Below are 13,298 nucleotides of genomic sequence, written 5' to 3' on the forward strand. Positions count from 1 at the left end.
TCTCCAGCACCATCTGCCTGCACACTGCCATGTCCCACCATAGTAATGGACTGAACCTCTGAAACTGTAAGCGAGCCACCTCAATGAAATGTTTTCCTTTCTAAGAGTTGCCGTGGTCATGGTGTCTCTTCACAGCAATAGAAACCCTGAGACAGCCAGTAAATCAGACTCGCTCAGACGGCGGGAAGAAGCTACTTCACAGGAAGAGCTAGCACACTCAGAGATCTGGTCCCCAGTGGACTACCCTCCCAGCTTGCACATGTTCTTGCAAGTGAGACTCGGGCCTCCTGGCAGCATGCCCAAGTGGGTCCAAGAGCAAGCTGGGAATTCCACTGCCCAATCATTCACCAATCAAAGACAAGGCTGGGCCCTGCACCCCACAGAGGTCTCCAGCTCACCCCTGGGTGACTGTGTGAGCATGAATACAAGCACAGTGTTATAGAATGCAGGTGACTCAGAGACAGGCCAGTCCTGAGGGTGCCATTGTGACCATGCTGTGGATGGTAGTTAATTCCCACAGGGAAATCGCTAATCCCGTGGATTAGCTCCAGGCTATACAGCAAAAGCTATACTAGGCACAGTCCCCCTTCTGTATATTCAGGTTTTCTTGTCTGCTGTAGCAGACCCCCAGACCTTAACACAACTGACTCCATGATGGAAGTGCCATTCAGGCTGTAAAACTCAGCATGTAGACAGCACCACCTGCCAATCTAAAAACAAAGACCTAGTCCGCCAAAGTTCACATAGTTCTGGGAAAGTCTCAAAATGTACTAACCCTGCTGTTTAGCTTCTGTAGTTCTGCTTCTGGCTAACTGTTCTTGTTAACTGAAGCGTGTCAACCCAGAACATGATTTTGTGCTTAAAAGCTCATCGTGAGAAAGGCTCAGGGATACACTGGGATACTGAACACCTGGCCAGCTAATAAAGCCTTCCTATTGGCTTAAATCCATGTCTGAGCATACTTCTCCAGTGAATACCCTACAACATCTACCATTGCTTTATTTTTATTTATTTATTTATTTGTTTGTTTGTTTATTCACTCATTCTCATCTATTTATTTGAGACAAGATTTCTCTTTTTGTAGTCTTGGCTCTCCTGGAACTCACTGTGTAGATCAGGCTGGCCTTGAACTCACAGAGACCCTCCTGCCTCTTTCTGCCTCTTAAGTGCTGGAATTAAAAGCATGTTGGACCATGACCAGCTTTTTAGCATTGTTTTATAGATTTGTTTTCCTGTGTGTGTGTGTGTGTGTGTGTGTGTGTGTGTGTGTGTGTGTGTGTGTGTTTGCCTACAGAGTTCAGAAACGGGCGCTGTTATCCCCTGGAGCTGGAGTTGACGGGCGGTTGTGAGAAACCTGACACCCTTCCACCTCTGAGAGCAGCAATGAGCCTTCTTGACCGCTGACCCAGCTCCCTGGCCCCTGGTTGTCTTGTCTCTTTAATTATTATTTTTTAAATGCACGGAGTTTGGTTCAAAAAACAACCAGCAAACAGCTTCCCATACCAATCTTCAGCCCACTGGCTCCCAGAGGCCCAGCACTCAGACCCCCAAATCCCTTTTGGGCACTCATAGTGAGTGAGCTGACTTTTTACAATAAAAAAAAAGAAGCTATGTAGTATTGCACAGGTATACCGGAAACTGCCTCAATGGACCACAGAGTCACATCATTTGCCACAAGAAAGGAGAGCAGAAGACAGAGGTGAGGATGTGAGGAGGGAGTGGTACGGTTCCTGAGCTGACCAGACAGCTAGTCTAGTCCTTCATAAAGCCCAGCCATGCTGGTGGCACAGGTGATCTGAATGTACCTGTCCCCGTGGTGCTGAGAGTGCAACCCCAGCCTCTCTGTGATTTTGGCCATATTCTTGGCGTTGTGAGGTCCTGCTGGTTGGCAAACACCAGGAGAACAGCATCTTAGAGCCCGTCCTTGGCCAGCATTATCGTGGACCTCATTCACACACTCTCTGCCTTTTCTGTCGATTACCAAGATCAAACCTTGAGTGTTCTGGAAGTAGGGGTACCACATTAGCTGGACATTGTCCTGAAGTCACCCGCATCCCACACAGTGAAGATGTTGTTATTGTACTCAGTGGCCTCTCGGTGGAACCCAGCGATGGAAATGGTGGTCACTATTTCAGCCAGCTTCTATTTGTACAGAACTGCTGTATTTCCTGTGGGAGTCAGGCCTACCAAGAGAAGGCCCATTTCGTTTTGCCAAAATGGCCCTTGAAGAAGTTTGCAAAGATATTCCCCATGCTTGCTATGGTGGCTGTTCTTGGTTGTCAACTTGACTGTATCTGGAATGAACTACGATCCTGAAATGCAGGGCACACCCGAGAGAGATTTTCTGCTTGGTTTGTAGTGGGTGAATCCACTTCTAGTCTGGACCTTTCAGGTAGGAAGAAGACCCACACCTTTATTCTAGATCTTGAGGCAGGAAGACACACCTTTAATCTGGGCCACACCTTCTGCTGCACAAGGACATAGAAGAAGGCAGCTTTGGCTCTTTGCCTGCTTGCCCTTGCTAACACTTCCTTCACTGGCATTGGAGCAGACTTCTTCAGGATTCCATCATCCATCTCCCAGAAGACCAGGGAGACATCCAGCCTCGAGGGACTGAGCAACTACTAGATTCTTGGACTTTCTGTTCCCAACTAGCCAATGTTGGGTTAGCTGAACTGCAGTCTGTAAAGCATTCCAATGGATCCCCTTTTTGAATAGAGATTCTGTGACACTAGAGAGCCCTGACTAACACTCTTGTGGACAGGTGGAGGCAACATTAACGAGGGACCTCAGAGGCTGCTCTGGGCCAGGCTGGGGCTTTTGTTCCAGGTTGTCTTTGTGAGGCTAGCTGAACTCTAGGTAGCTGAGGATGACCTGGAACTTCTTAACCTCTTGCCTCCAACTGAGGGCTGGGTGTACCACCACACCCAGTTTAGGAATCACTGGGGATGGGTCCCAGGGCTTAATACATGTCAGGTGAGCTTTCTACCAACTGAGTGACACCCCCAGCCCTGCCCCATAAAGGCACCCCAAAAGGACAAACGGAATCTGGGCTTACAGCAAGAAACACTCTTTTAAATTTTTTAAAGGTTTATTTTATTTTATGTTAATGAGTTGTCAGAACACAGTCCAAGAATGGAGTCCTGTGAGAACTTTGAGTGTTTGTGAGAAAACTCCAAGAAAACAAGAGTCTTGTGACCTCCCTTTCTTCAGGACACAGAATTCTTGGAATGTGTTTTCAGGCTCCTCCCAGGTGTAGCAGAGGGAGTGAGTTTACCTCAGCTGTTGTTAGTCATGTGGCTCTGTGGGAAAACATGTTTTTGCCACGTGTGGCTTGTCCTTGTGACTGCACACCTCACTCAAGTGATTCCTCTTAACCCTCCGAGTATAAATTGTTGATGCTCTAACTAAAGTTGCTATTGCACGAGACTTTAGTCCGCCTCATTTTTAGGCCCCAGTCTCCCAGGTTCATGCCACCAAATGCATCGGTAAACATCAAGTGTTTTTGCCTTCGTGTATGTCTGTGTACCATGTGCATGTCTGGTGCCTAGGGAGGTCAGAAGAGGGCATTTGATCCTCTGGAACTGAAGTTAGGGATGGTTGTGAGCCACCATGTAGGTTCTAGGAATCAAGCCCAGGTCCTCTGCAAGAGCAACAAGTGCTGTTAACCAATCGAGCCAGCTCTCCAGACCTGAACATACACGTCTTAAAAGAAGAATTTTATTATTTGTGAATTTCACATCATGAACCCTGATTACACTCACTTCCAGATCCTCCCATGCCCACCCCCTCACCTTTGTGACCTCTCCGCCCCCCCCCCCAAAAAAAAGTCCTATTTTTGTTGCCCAGATACTCACTGGAACATGGTCAACCATGGCCAGCCCCTTAAAGAAAACTGAGTCCTTCCCCGCCTGCACCCCCGACAGATGTCATCAGTGTGGAGAGCTACACTTCAGCATCCTCATCACACTTCCTAAGAGTTCTCTTTGATGACTTCCTGTTTAGGCTGTTACTTTATTTGGAGGTGGGGGTGGGGCTGGGTTAGGGGTTGTCACAGAAGCTTTCTATGTCCCTCTTTCTCAAAGGTGCATCTGCAGTCATCAGTATCACTACCAAAGTAGCTTCCTTGCCCTTTACAGTCAGCAGGAGCAAGACCACGGACATCCATATGGTCTCCAGCATCATCACGTGCAGTGGACCACAACATGGTCTCCGGTGGCAGTACAGAACACAGACATCAACATGGCCCTCTGCTGCAGCACAGGCCATGGACACCATCATAGCCCCTGGGGGCAGCACAGGCCAAGGACATCAACATGGTTTCAGGCAGCAGCACAGACCACAGATATCCTCATGGCCCTTGGTGGTAGACATTGGCCACAGACATCAACGTGGCCCCCGGCTGAAGCAGGACCACTGACCCAGACACAGCCATAGGCCACAGCACAGCCCACAGACACCAACATGGCCCGCAGGTTGCTGCACAGGCCACTCCCATTAACACGGCCCCTGGCTGCTGTAGGACCATGGACATCCACATGAACCTCAGGCTTCAATATGGCCTGGGGCAACGGACCACAGATACCAACAATGTGGCCTCCAGGTACAGTACCGACCATAGAGGTCTCCCGAGGAGGTCCAGTCCAGAAAATGGACCCTTCTTCATCTTAGACATCCTGTCAGTGCTCAGAACCAGGATAATTGTATGGATGGGCAGCGTGTTGGGGGCCAAGTCTGCAAAAGATCCAAGCTGCTGCACATCACCCTGTCAAGCATACTCAGCAAGGACATGTCCCTCATCCACTGCAGCCTTCTCTTACACAGTCACCATAGTCCAGTCTCTAGTCCAGCCTCTCTCCACCACACATTCACCACTCCGCTCCTCCATCCTTTCCACCTCTACATTGAATATTTGTTCATCATGGTGGTGTTAGGAACTGCAGTGTGTCACATAGTATATGTTTTTTGCCCAAATGGCTTTTGTTTTGTTTTTTGAGACAGGGTTTCTGTGCGTAGCCTTGGCTATCCTGGATCTCTCTCTATAAACCAAGCTGGCCTAGAACTCACAAAGCTCCACGTGCCTCTGCCTCCTGAGTGCTGGGATTAAAGGTGTGTGCCCCCACTTCCCGGGGAAATAAACACTCTTAATGGCTGTGGTGGTCTGAATGGAAATAGCCTCCCATAGGCTCATAGGAGGTGTGGCCTTGTTGGAATAGGTGTGGACCTTTTGGAGGCAGTGAGTCACCTGGGGGCAGGCTTTGAGGGTTCAAATGCTCAAACCAGGTCCAGTGTCACCCTCTCTTCCTGTTACCTGCTGATCCAGATGTGGAACTCCCAGCTCCTCTCCAGCACCATGTCTGCCTGCACGCCGCCATGCTTCCCGCCTTGACAATAATGAGCTAAACCTCCAGACCTGTAAGCCACCCTCAATGAAATGTTTTCCTTTATAAGAGTTGCTGTGGTCATCGTGTGTCTTCACAGTGATAGAACATGAACCAGGACAATGGAAAACGGTTTGTTTTAGTTTCTATTCCCCACATACCCTCTCTGTAGAGGTGATGGGGAATAGAACCCAGGACCTTGTACACTCTACTACTGAGCTATGCCCCTCACCCAGGAGAGGAGTTTTATGTTAGAACAAGAAATGATCTATCTCAGAGAGCATTAGCTCAGCCCCACTTCCTACGTCAATGAAGAAATGTGAAGAAATGGAAGTTCTGAGCCTTAGGGAAGGGTACTCAGTCACGTGGAAATCTAAAAGTAGTGATCGAACTTAGATTGCAATCTCCACAAACCAGACACAAATCCAGAGCTCCTTCTCTCTACCTCTGTCTCCGTGGTTTTCTGTGGTGGTTGGGATTGAACCTCAGTGTAGCCGGAATATTTCCTGTGTCCCTCCCGGCCCGTGGTCGGGACAAATCTCTCTCACCCACGACTCATAGACGATTATAAAATAATCACTCAGAGGCTTATACTAATTACTAACTGGATGGCCTATGGCTCAAGTTTCTTGCTAGCTAGATCTTTTAACTTAATCCATTTCTATTAACCTATAAGTTGCCACATGGCCATGGCATTACCGGTCTGCTGGCATCTTGCTGCTCCTTGGGCGGTGGCTGGCATCTCCTCCTACTCTTCTTTCTCCTTCCATTATCTCTCTTGGATTTTCCAGCCTGGCTCCATCCTGCCCTGCCATAGGCCAATGCAGCTTTATCTATTAGCCAATGAGTGTAACAGATATTCACAGCGTACAGAAAGATATCCCACAGCACCTCAGGCTTCACATATGCTAGCCAAACGCTCTTCCAGAGAAACTGCATCCACAGTCCTACTGCCTACCTTCTCACTCACTTTCTCTAACACACACACACACACACACACACACACACACACACACACACACACTCACACTCACACTCACACTCATGTGCATGCCAAAGCTAAAAAAAAAATATACAGAATGAGGCACTAGGGAGATACATCAGAAAGCAGTGCTTGGAGGACCTAAATTTGAGTCACATGATCCATGTGAGTAGGAGAAAGCTAGGCACAGTGGCATTAAACTGTAATCTCAGGGATGGGGAGGTGGAGACCAGTAGATCTCTGGGGCCCCGCCTACTTGACGAGTACCAGGCCAATGAGAGACTTTCCACTGGTAGACAGCCATTGTTGGACAAGCTGGATCATAGCCTGTAAGCCATTCTAATAAATCCCTTTATATATATTCATTCTATAAGTTCTTTTTTTTTTAAAAGATTATTTATTTATTATGTATACAGTATTCTGCCTGCATGTACACCTGCAGGCCAGAAGAGGGCACCAGATCTCATTACAAGTGGTTGTGAGCCACCATGTGGTTGCTGGGAATTGAACTCAGGACCTCTGGAAGAGCAGTCAGTGCTCTTAACCACTGAGCCATCTCTCCAGCCCATTCTATAAGTTCTTTTCCTCTGGAGAACCCTGACTAACAGACTTACCCCCTGAAACCAAATAAACCCTTCTTTCTGTAAGTTGCCTTGGTTGTGGTATTTTTTTTTAATTTATTTTTACATACATTCACCTGCACATTTGTCTGTGGGAGGGTATTGGATTACCTGGAACTGGATGGAGTTACAGACAGTTTTGAGCTGCCATGTGGGTGCTGGGAATTGAACCTGGGTCCGTTGGAAGAAGAACCAGTACTCTTAACTCCTGAGCCATCTCTCTAGCCCCTCGTCATGGTATTTTATCACAGCAACCGAATAGTAATTAAAACACATACACATTTTAAAATGAAAAAAGTGGGGGGAAGGGAAGTCAAATATTTTAAGAGACTCCTGGGGTTTATAGAGAGAAAGTATTTATGGCTTAGTCTTTACTTGAAAGACAAGTGCTTTCCTGACTGAGCACACCTCCACCCCTACCCCCCCATACACTCTATCCTCACCCCCATCCCCCACACCTCATCCTCACCCCCACCACACACATACAAATGTACACACCCCACACACACACCGCAACCCCTCATTCCCCCTATCCCTCCCCCCACATCTCATTTCCCTGACACACACACCCTATCTCCCCCCCACCCCACCCCACACACACAGCGACTATGGTTTTATTTTTCAACTTGGAATCTTTATGGGAGATTTACTTTGATGTAGGAATTCAAATAGGCATACGCCACCTTCCCCTCAGGATAACTGTCAGCTCTGCCTTGTGTTAGGTTAGAAACTCTGGAAGCACTGTTAAGTGAGGCAGAGGGGAGTGACGTCATAGCTGAGGGAGACCTGAAGCCACTGGGAGGCTCACACCGGGTCTGTGGCCGAGTATAGTCTTTGCCCAGCACTCTTGGAATGGGGAATGCCAGGGGACACCTGTAATCCCAGCAGTACCCAGGAGTCTGAAGCAGGAGGATTACCACAAGTTTGAGGCCAGCCTGGGCTACAGAGTGAGACCTTGTCTAAACAAATAGATCTCTAGACTTCTTTTCCCTATCCTGCCTATAGATGACAAGAGACTCACCGTGTGCAGCTGGAAACTGAAGGTTTGGGGGGAACAACAAACCCTATTCAAAGCTGTGAACGAATGATAGCCTCCAGAGTGAATAGCTAGGCAGCAGGCTAGCCCCCTTGGACCCAGACAACCGATAAACAAAGTTACAGTCCCTAGAACAGTGGCTCTCAATCTTCCTAATGCTGTGTACAGACCCCTTAACACAGCTCCTCCACTGGAGAGATGGGTCTGTGGTTAAGAGCACTGGCTGCTCTTCCGGAGGTTCTGAGTTCAATTCCCCCCCAACAACGTGGTGGCTCCCAACCATCTGTAATGAGATCTGGCGCCCTCTTCTGGCGAGCAGGCATACATGCAGGCAGAATACTGTATACATAATAAATAAATGAATCTCAAAAAAAAAAAACCAAACAAACAAACAAAAACAAGACACAGCTCCTCATGTTGTGGTGATCCCCAACCATAAAATTACTTTTCTTGCTACTTCATAACTGCAATTTCGCTACTCTTATGAATCGTAATGTAAATATGTGTTTCCCGAAGGTCTTAGGCTATCCTTGTGAAAGGGTCATTCAACCCACAGGCTGAGAACCACTGCCCTAGATTAAAAAACCAAGTTTCCCAGAAACTCCTCTCTAGAGAGACAGACACATTTAAGAGTAAGACCCGCAGATACTAGTGCCCCGTGAAGTGTCAGAGCCTGCCAATTACTCCACTGAGGGGTTCTCCAGGAGACAAGTGCAAACAAATTTCTCTCTCTCTCTCTCTCTCTCTCTCTCTCTCTCTCTCTCTCTCTCTCTCTCTCTCTCTCTCTCTCTCTCTCTCTCTCTCCCCACTCCCTCTCAAATGTAAGCAGATTACCAAACTCCACATACTTGGGAGGAAGGTTCACACCTTTAGAAAAGGAAAAATGAACAAACTCAGGGAAAATGAGCAGCAAGAACAGGAGAAAGCCTCAAAACTGTGTTAATATTGAGTGATGGAATAAAACTGCATCTGTCCACGAGAATACGTGGGTGTCAAAAGCAATATCCAGAGAGAAAGGCGTTCTTCAAAGTTAGAATTGTAGTAGCAACGCTTTCAAGAGGGAGTTAGAAAATAAAGTTGAAAAACTCTCCCCGGAGTAGATCAAGTCACCAGAGACACAGCTTCGAAGAGTAAATTAACCGAGTCAAAGAGCCCGACATGCGAACAGGGCACTCCAGAAAGGCTAAGGTCATAGAAGACCCTCATGGAAAATGTCTCCAAGACAAACGGTCATGGCTTTTAGGTTTGCTTATTTATTTTTATGTGTGTGAGGAGGGTTTTTGTTGTTGTTGTTTTGGTTTTTTGCTTTGTTTGTTTGTTTGTTTTTTTCCGAGACAGGGTCTCTCTGTGTAGCTTTGTGCCTTTCCTGGATCTCACTCTGTAGACCAGGCTGGCCTCGAACTCACAGAGATCCGCCTGCCTCTTGCCTCCCAAGTGCTGGGATTAAAGGCGTGCGCCACCACCGCCTGGCTGTGTGTGAGCATTTTGCCTGAAGGTTCCTATGTGTTGCACCACGTGTGGGTCCCGTTCCTCTTGAAGGTCAGAAGAGGACATTAGATTCCTTGTGGGTGGTGGGAATCAAACCTGGATCCTCTGGAAGAGTAGCCAGTGCTTTTAATTGCTGAGTCATCTTTTCAGACCCAGAAAAAAATATTTTTAGAGAACTACCAAACCAAAACAGGTGTGTGTGTGTGTGTGTGTGTGTGTGTGTGTGTGTGTGTGTGTGTGTGTATGTGATTTAGGGTCGAGCGTCTGTTTAGTATGTGTAAGGCCCTAGGTTCAATCCCTAGAACCTGAATAGTTAGGAGTCAGAAATGTAGAGGACTTTTCAATAATATAATAAAGAAAATAGCACCAATTACTTCAAAATATTACTTTCAAGGTAAAAGTATATATCCAGCCAAACAGTTCATAATGTTCAATGGAAGTCTTCTTTTAAAGATAGACAGTCAGGCATGCCGGCCTGGGCTGTGCAGTATGTCTGAGGTTAGCCTGGGCTATAGAGAAACCTTGTCTCGAAACAACCAACCAATCAAGCAAACAGAAGACACACAAGATCTATAATGTTTACATTCCATTCCTCATGGCCATCTCCCACATTCAGAGGAAACAACACAAACATGTCACAACTCTATGGCTGTGTACAGAGATCCTGTCTCCAAAAAAAAAAAAAAAAAAAAAAAAAATACTGATGCGGTGGCACACATCTGTAATTCCAGATGAACTTCAGCCAAAACCCCACTAATTACCTGACCTCTATATGCCACTACTTTAACTGGAGGGCATCCACCAGACCCCGGCAAGTCTCCAGTGTACAGTTACACTTGTAGAAGGCCACCGGGGAAGGCTGGGAGAAAGGCTAACAGTAAAACTCTTAGGACCTTTAATACAGTTCCTTGTGTTGTGGTTACCCCGATCATAAAATTCTTTAATTGCTCCTTCATAACTAATTTTGTACTGTTCTGAATCATGTAAATATCTGATAGGCAGGATATCCAATATGTGACCCACCCCCCAAAGGGATCACGACCAACAGGTTGAGAACCACTGTCTTAAGGTACTTTCAGCAAGATCCTTTCTCAGGGGACCTGGCCATCCTTTCATTCAAGGGATTCTAGATCTGTAAAATGACTTGTCTGGAAATTGGTTCACGGGCTGAGATCCCCTTCTGTCATGGCTCCATGTAGCCTTTTCTTTCATTTGTTGGAGAATTTATTTGCTTATACAGATCAAACAAAAAATGCAGTAGGCTTCTTCCCTATTTCACACTTAGAAACACCATGACCGATGAGTCAGTACCAAATGTCCACAGGAGTCATGCCACCCTCAAAATCACTTTTCCTGTGCTGGCCACCATGGGTCAGGCCATTATGGATATTGGCCTATGCTGCCCATTATGAAAACTACAATTATCTTGCCTTTGGCGATTCAGGGCAGCCAGCCACCTGGCCCCCGCTACCTCAGGGTCCAATTACCCCCATTGCATTGAGTTCATCCAACTGAGCAGCAGCATCTCTAACCCTAAGGTCTGGCACAGGAAAAGGGAGACAACAAAGCTCTTCAAATGTGCTGGTGCAGGCTGGAGAGATGGCTCAGAGGTTAAGAGCACTGACTGTTCTTCCAGAGGTCCTGAGTTCAATTCCCAGCAACCAGAGTGAGTTCTGGAAAAGGCGCAGAGCTACACAGAGAAGCCCTGTCTCGAAAAACCGACAAATGTGCTTGGGCCTCTCACCATTTCCTATCTCATGGGATGAGCGAGGGGCGTGTCTTCTGGGCCTTCCCATTAGGAGGATTGGGTTTCACACAGCACATCATCCAGCAGTGCAGTTTCCCTGAGCTTTAGAATCCCTTCATCAAGCTGGGCAGTGGTGGTGCACGCCTTTAATCCCAGCACTCGGGAGGCAAGAAGCAGGCGGATCTATGTGAGTTCGAGGCCAGCCTGGGCTACAGAGTGAGTTCCAGGAAAGGCGCAAAACTACACAGAGAAACCCTGTCTCGAAAAACCAAAAAAAAAAAAACAAAAAAAAAAAAAAACCAAAACCCAAAAACAAACAAATAAAAATACATTTCTCCTCCCATTGACTAGCAAGTTTGATAGACAAACAAAAAATCCCTTCATCAACACTAAGCCTGGGGACACCAGGCATCTCCAGTTGCTTTTCAGTAAGGCCATCTTTTGACAAATGTTTTAATCGACCAGCCAAAAAACTTTTCATACCATTTTTTAACTGTGCAAACTTCCACATTAACCCTAGACTCTCCACTTAGTGGGCCCATATCAATAAACTCAGTCTGATTCAATTTTATGTTCCTTCCACATTACCCCACACCCTTAAATGCATTCCCACACTTTTTTCTCCAGACTTCTGCTTGAATGAATTAGAAAACTCGTTAAGCTCCTTAGTAGTAAAGCACATCTCCTCATGGACTACACTTTCTACCTCTCTTCTAGGAGCCTGCTCGGCCTTAAGTCTGGTTATAGGTCCAGAGGCAACTATTGGTGGCCCTCAGTGACATCAGTATTGTCTGGCATCTCCTTCAGGGACAATCACTGCTGGTTAGGCAGACAATGAAGGATTAATTTCCTCAGGTAAAGGCTGGGAGGGCAATACTTCCGAGGTTGGGTGTGAGGGTAGGGATTATCCTCTGCTGAGGGTGGACTTCTTCCTCGGGTGAGATAAAGCATTGAGAATTGGGGAGTCTCCGGCCTCAGTGCGGTCTTCCATGCCTGTATCCTATTACAGCATCCAGTTCCTTACCAACCAATATATTTACTTGAACCACTGACACCCTCCAAGGCTGGAACTTGAATTTTTGTTTTAATTCAGCTAATCTTACCGAGAGTTTCAGTTTGATTTTTCTAAAACAAGCTATTGTGGCTTCTGTAGAGAAGATTCTCCTTCAAGGCACATTTAGACACCTTTAGACTGTTTATGTGTATCTGGAGCCTAATCAATTTTATCAGCGTTCATTGGTGTTTTCCTCACTGTATCCTGAGATGCTAGAAGCCGGTTAATTTTATCATGGAGCTCATGCTTTCCTTTATCATTTTATGCAGAGATGCTGGAAGCAATCAGCCAGCATCGTTATTTTCCCACAAACTGTCAAAAGTGCCATGCATGCAGCCACCCAATTCATAGCTTCTCACAATAGGCAAATCAGGATAATCAAATGCATTTGTCTCTATGCTTTGTTCTCCAAGTCTCCAAGTTTGTTCTCCATGCTTCTAGGAGAGGCTTCAGTAACTGTGGGTGTCGGCTTCCTGGAAGCTTGCCAGGGGAAGCTTGCCAGGAAGCTTACTTGGCATACCAGAATGCCAGAAACAAGACCCTGCCTCAACAAAGTAGGAGAGAAATTCCAAACGCTGTGCCTCGACCTCCACGTGAACACGCACACACATTCTTTCTGCATCACTAATGAAACCAGCAGTAGCAAAGTAACTGAACAATGGCTAACCTCGATTGTCAACTTGGCAGGATTTGGAATCACCTTTGGGTGTTATCCATGAAACCATTTCCTGAGGTTGCCTGGAAGGAAGACCCAGCACGAATGTGGGTAGCATTATCTTATGGATGTTGCCCAAAACTGATTTATAAAAAGGATAAAGCTAGCTGTTGCTACAATTCTTCCCCTGGGGAAGACGGAAGCATCTATCCCTCCTAAGGGTCCTGACCACAAACTGTGGTACCATTTCACCAAAGTTCACTCTGGAGAACCAATGAGTTTGTTTGGTTTGGTTTACAGAGCATAGGTGAGAAGTTACTGGAGTAGGGATGACC

This window comes from Peromyscus eremicus, chromosome 12 (genome assembly GCF_949786415.1).
Source record: "Peromyscus eremicus chromosome 12, PerEre_H2_v1, whole genome shotgun sequence".
Lineage (NCBI taxonomy): Eukaryota > Metazoa > Chordata > Mammalia > Rodentia > Cricetidae > Peromyscus > Peromyscus eremicus.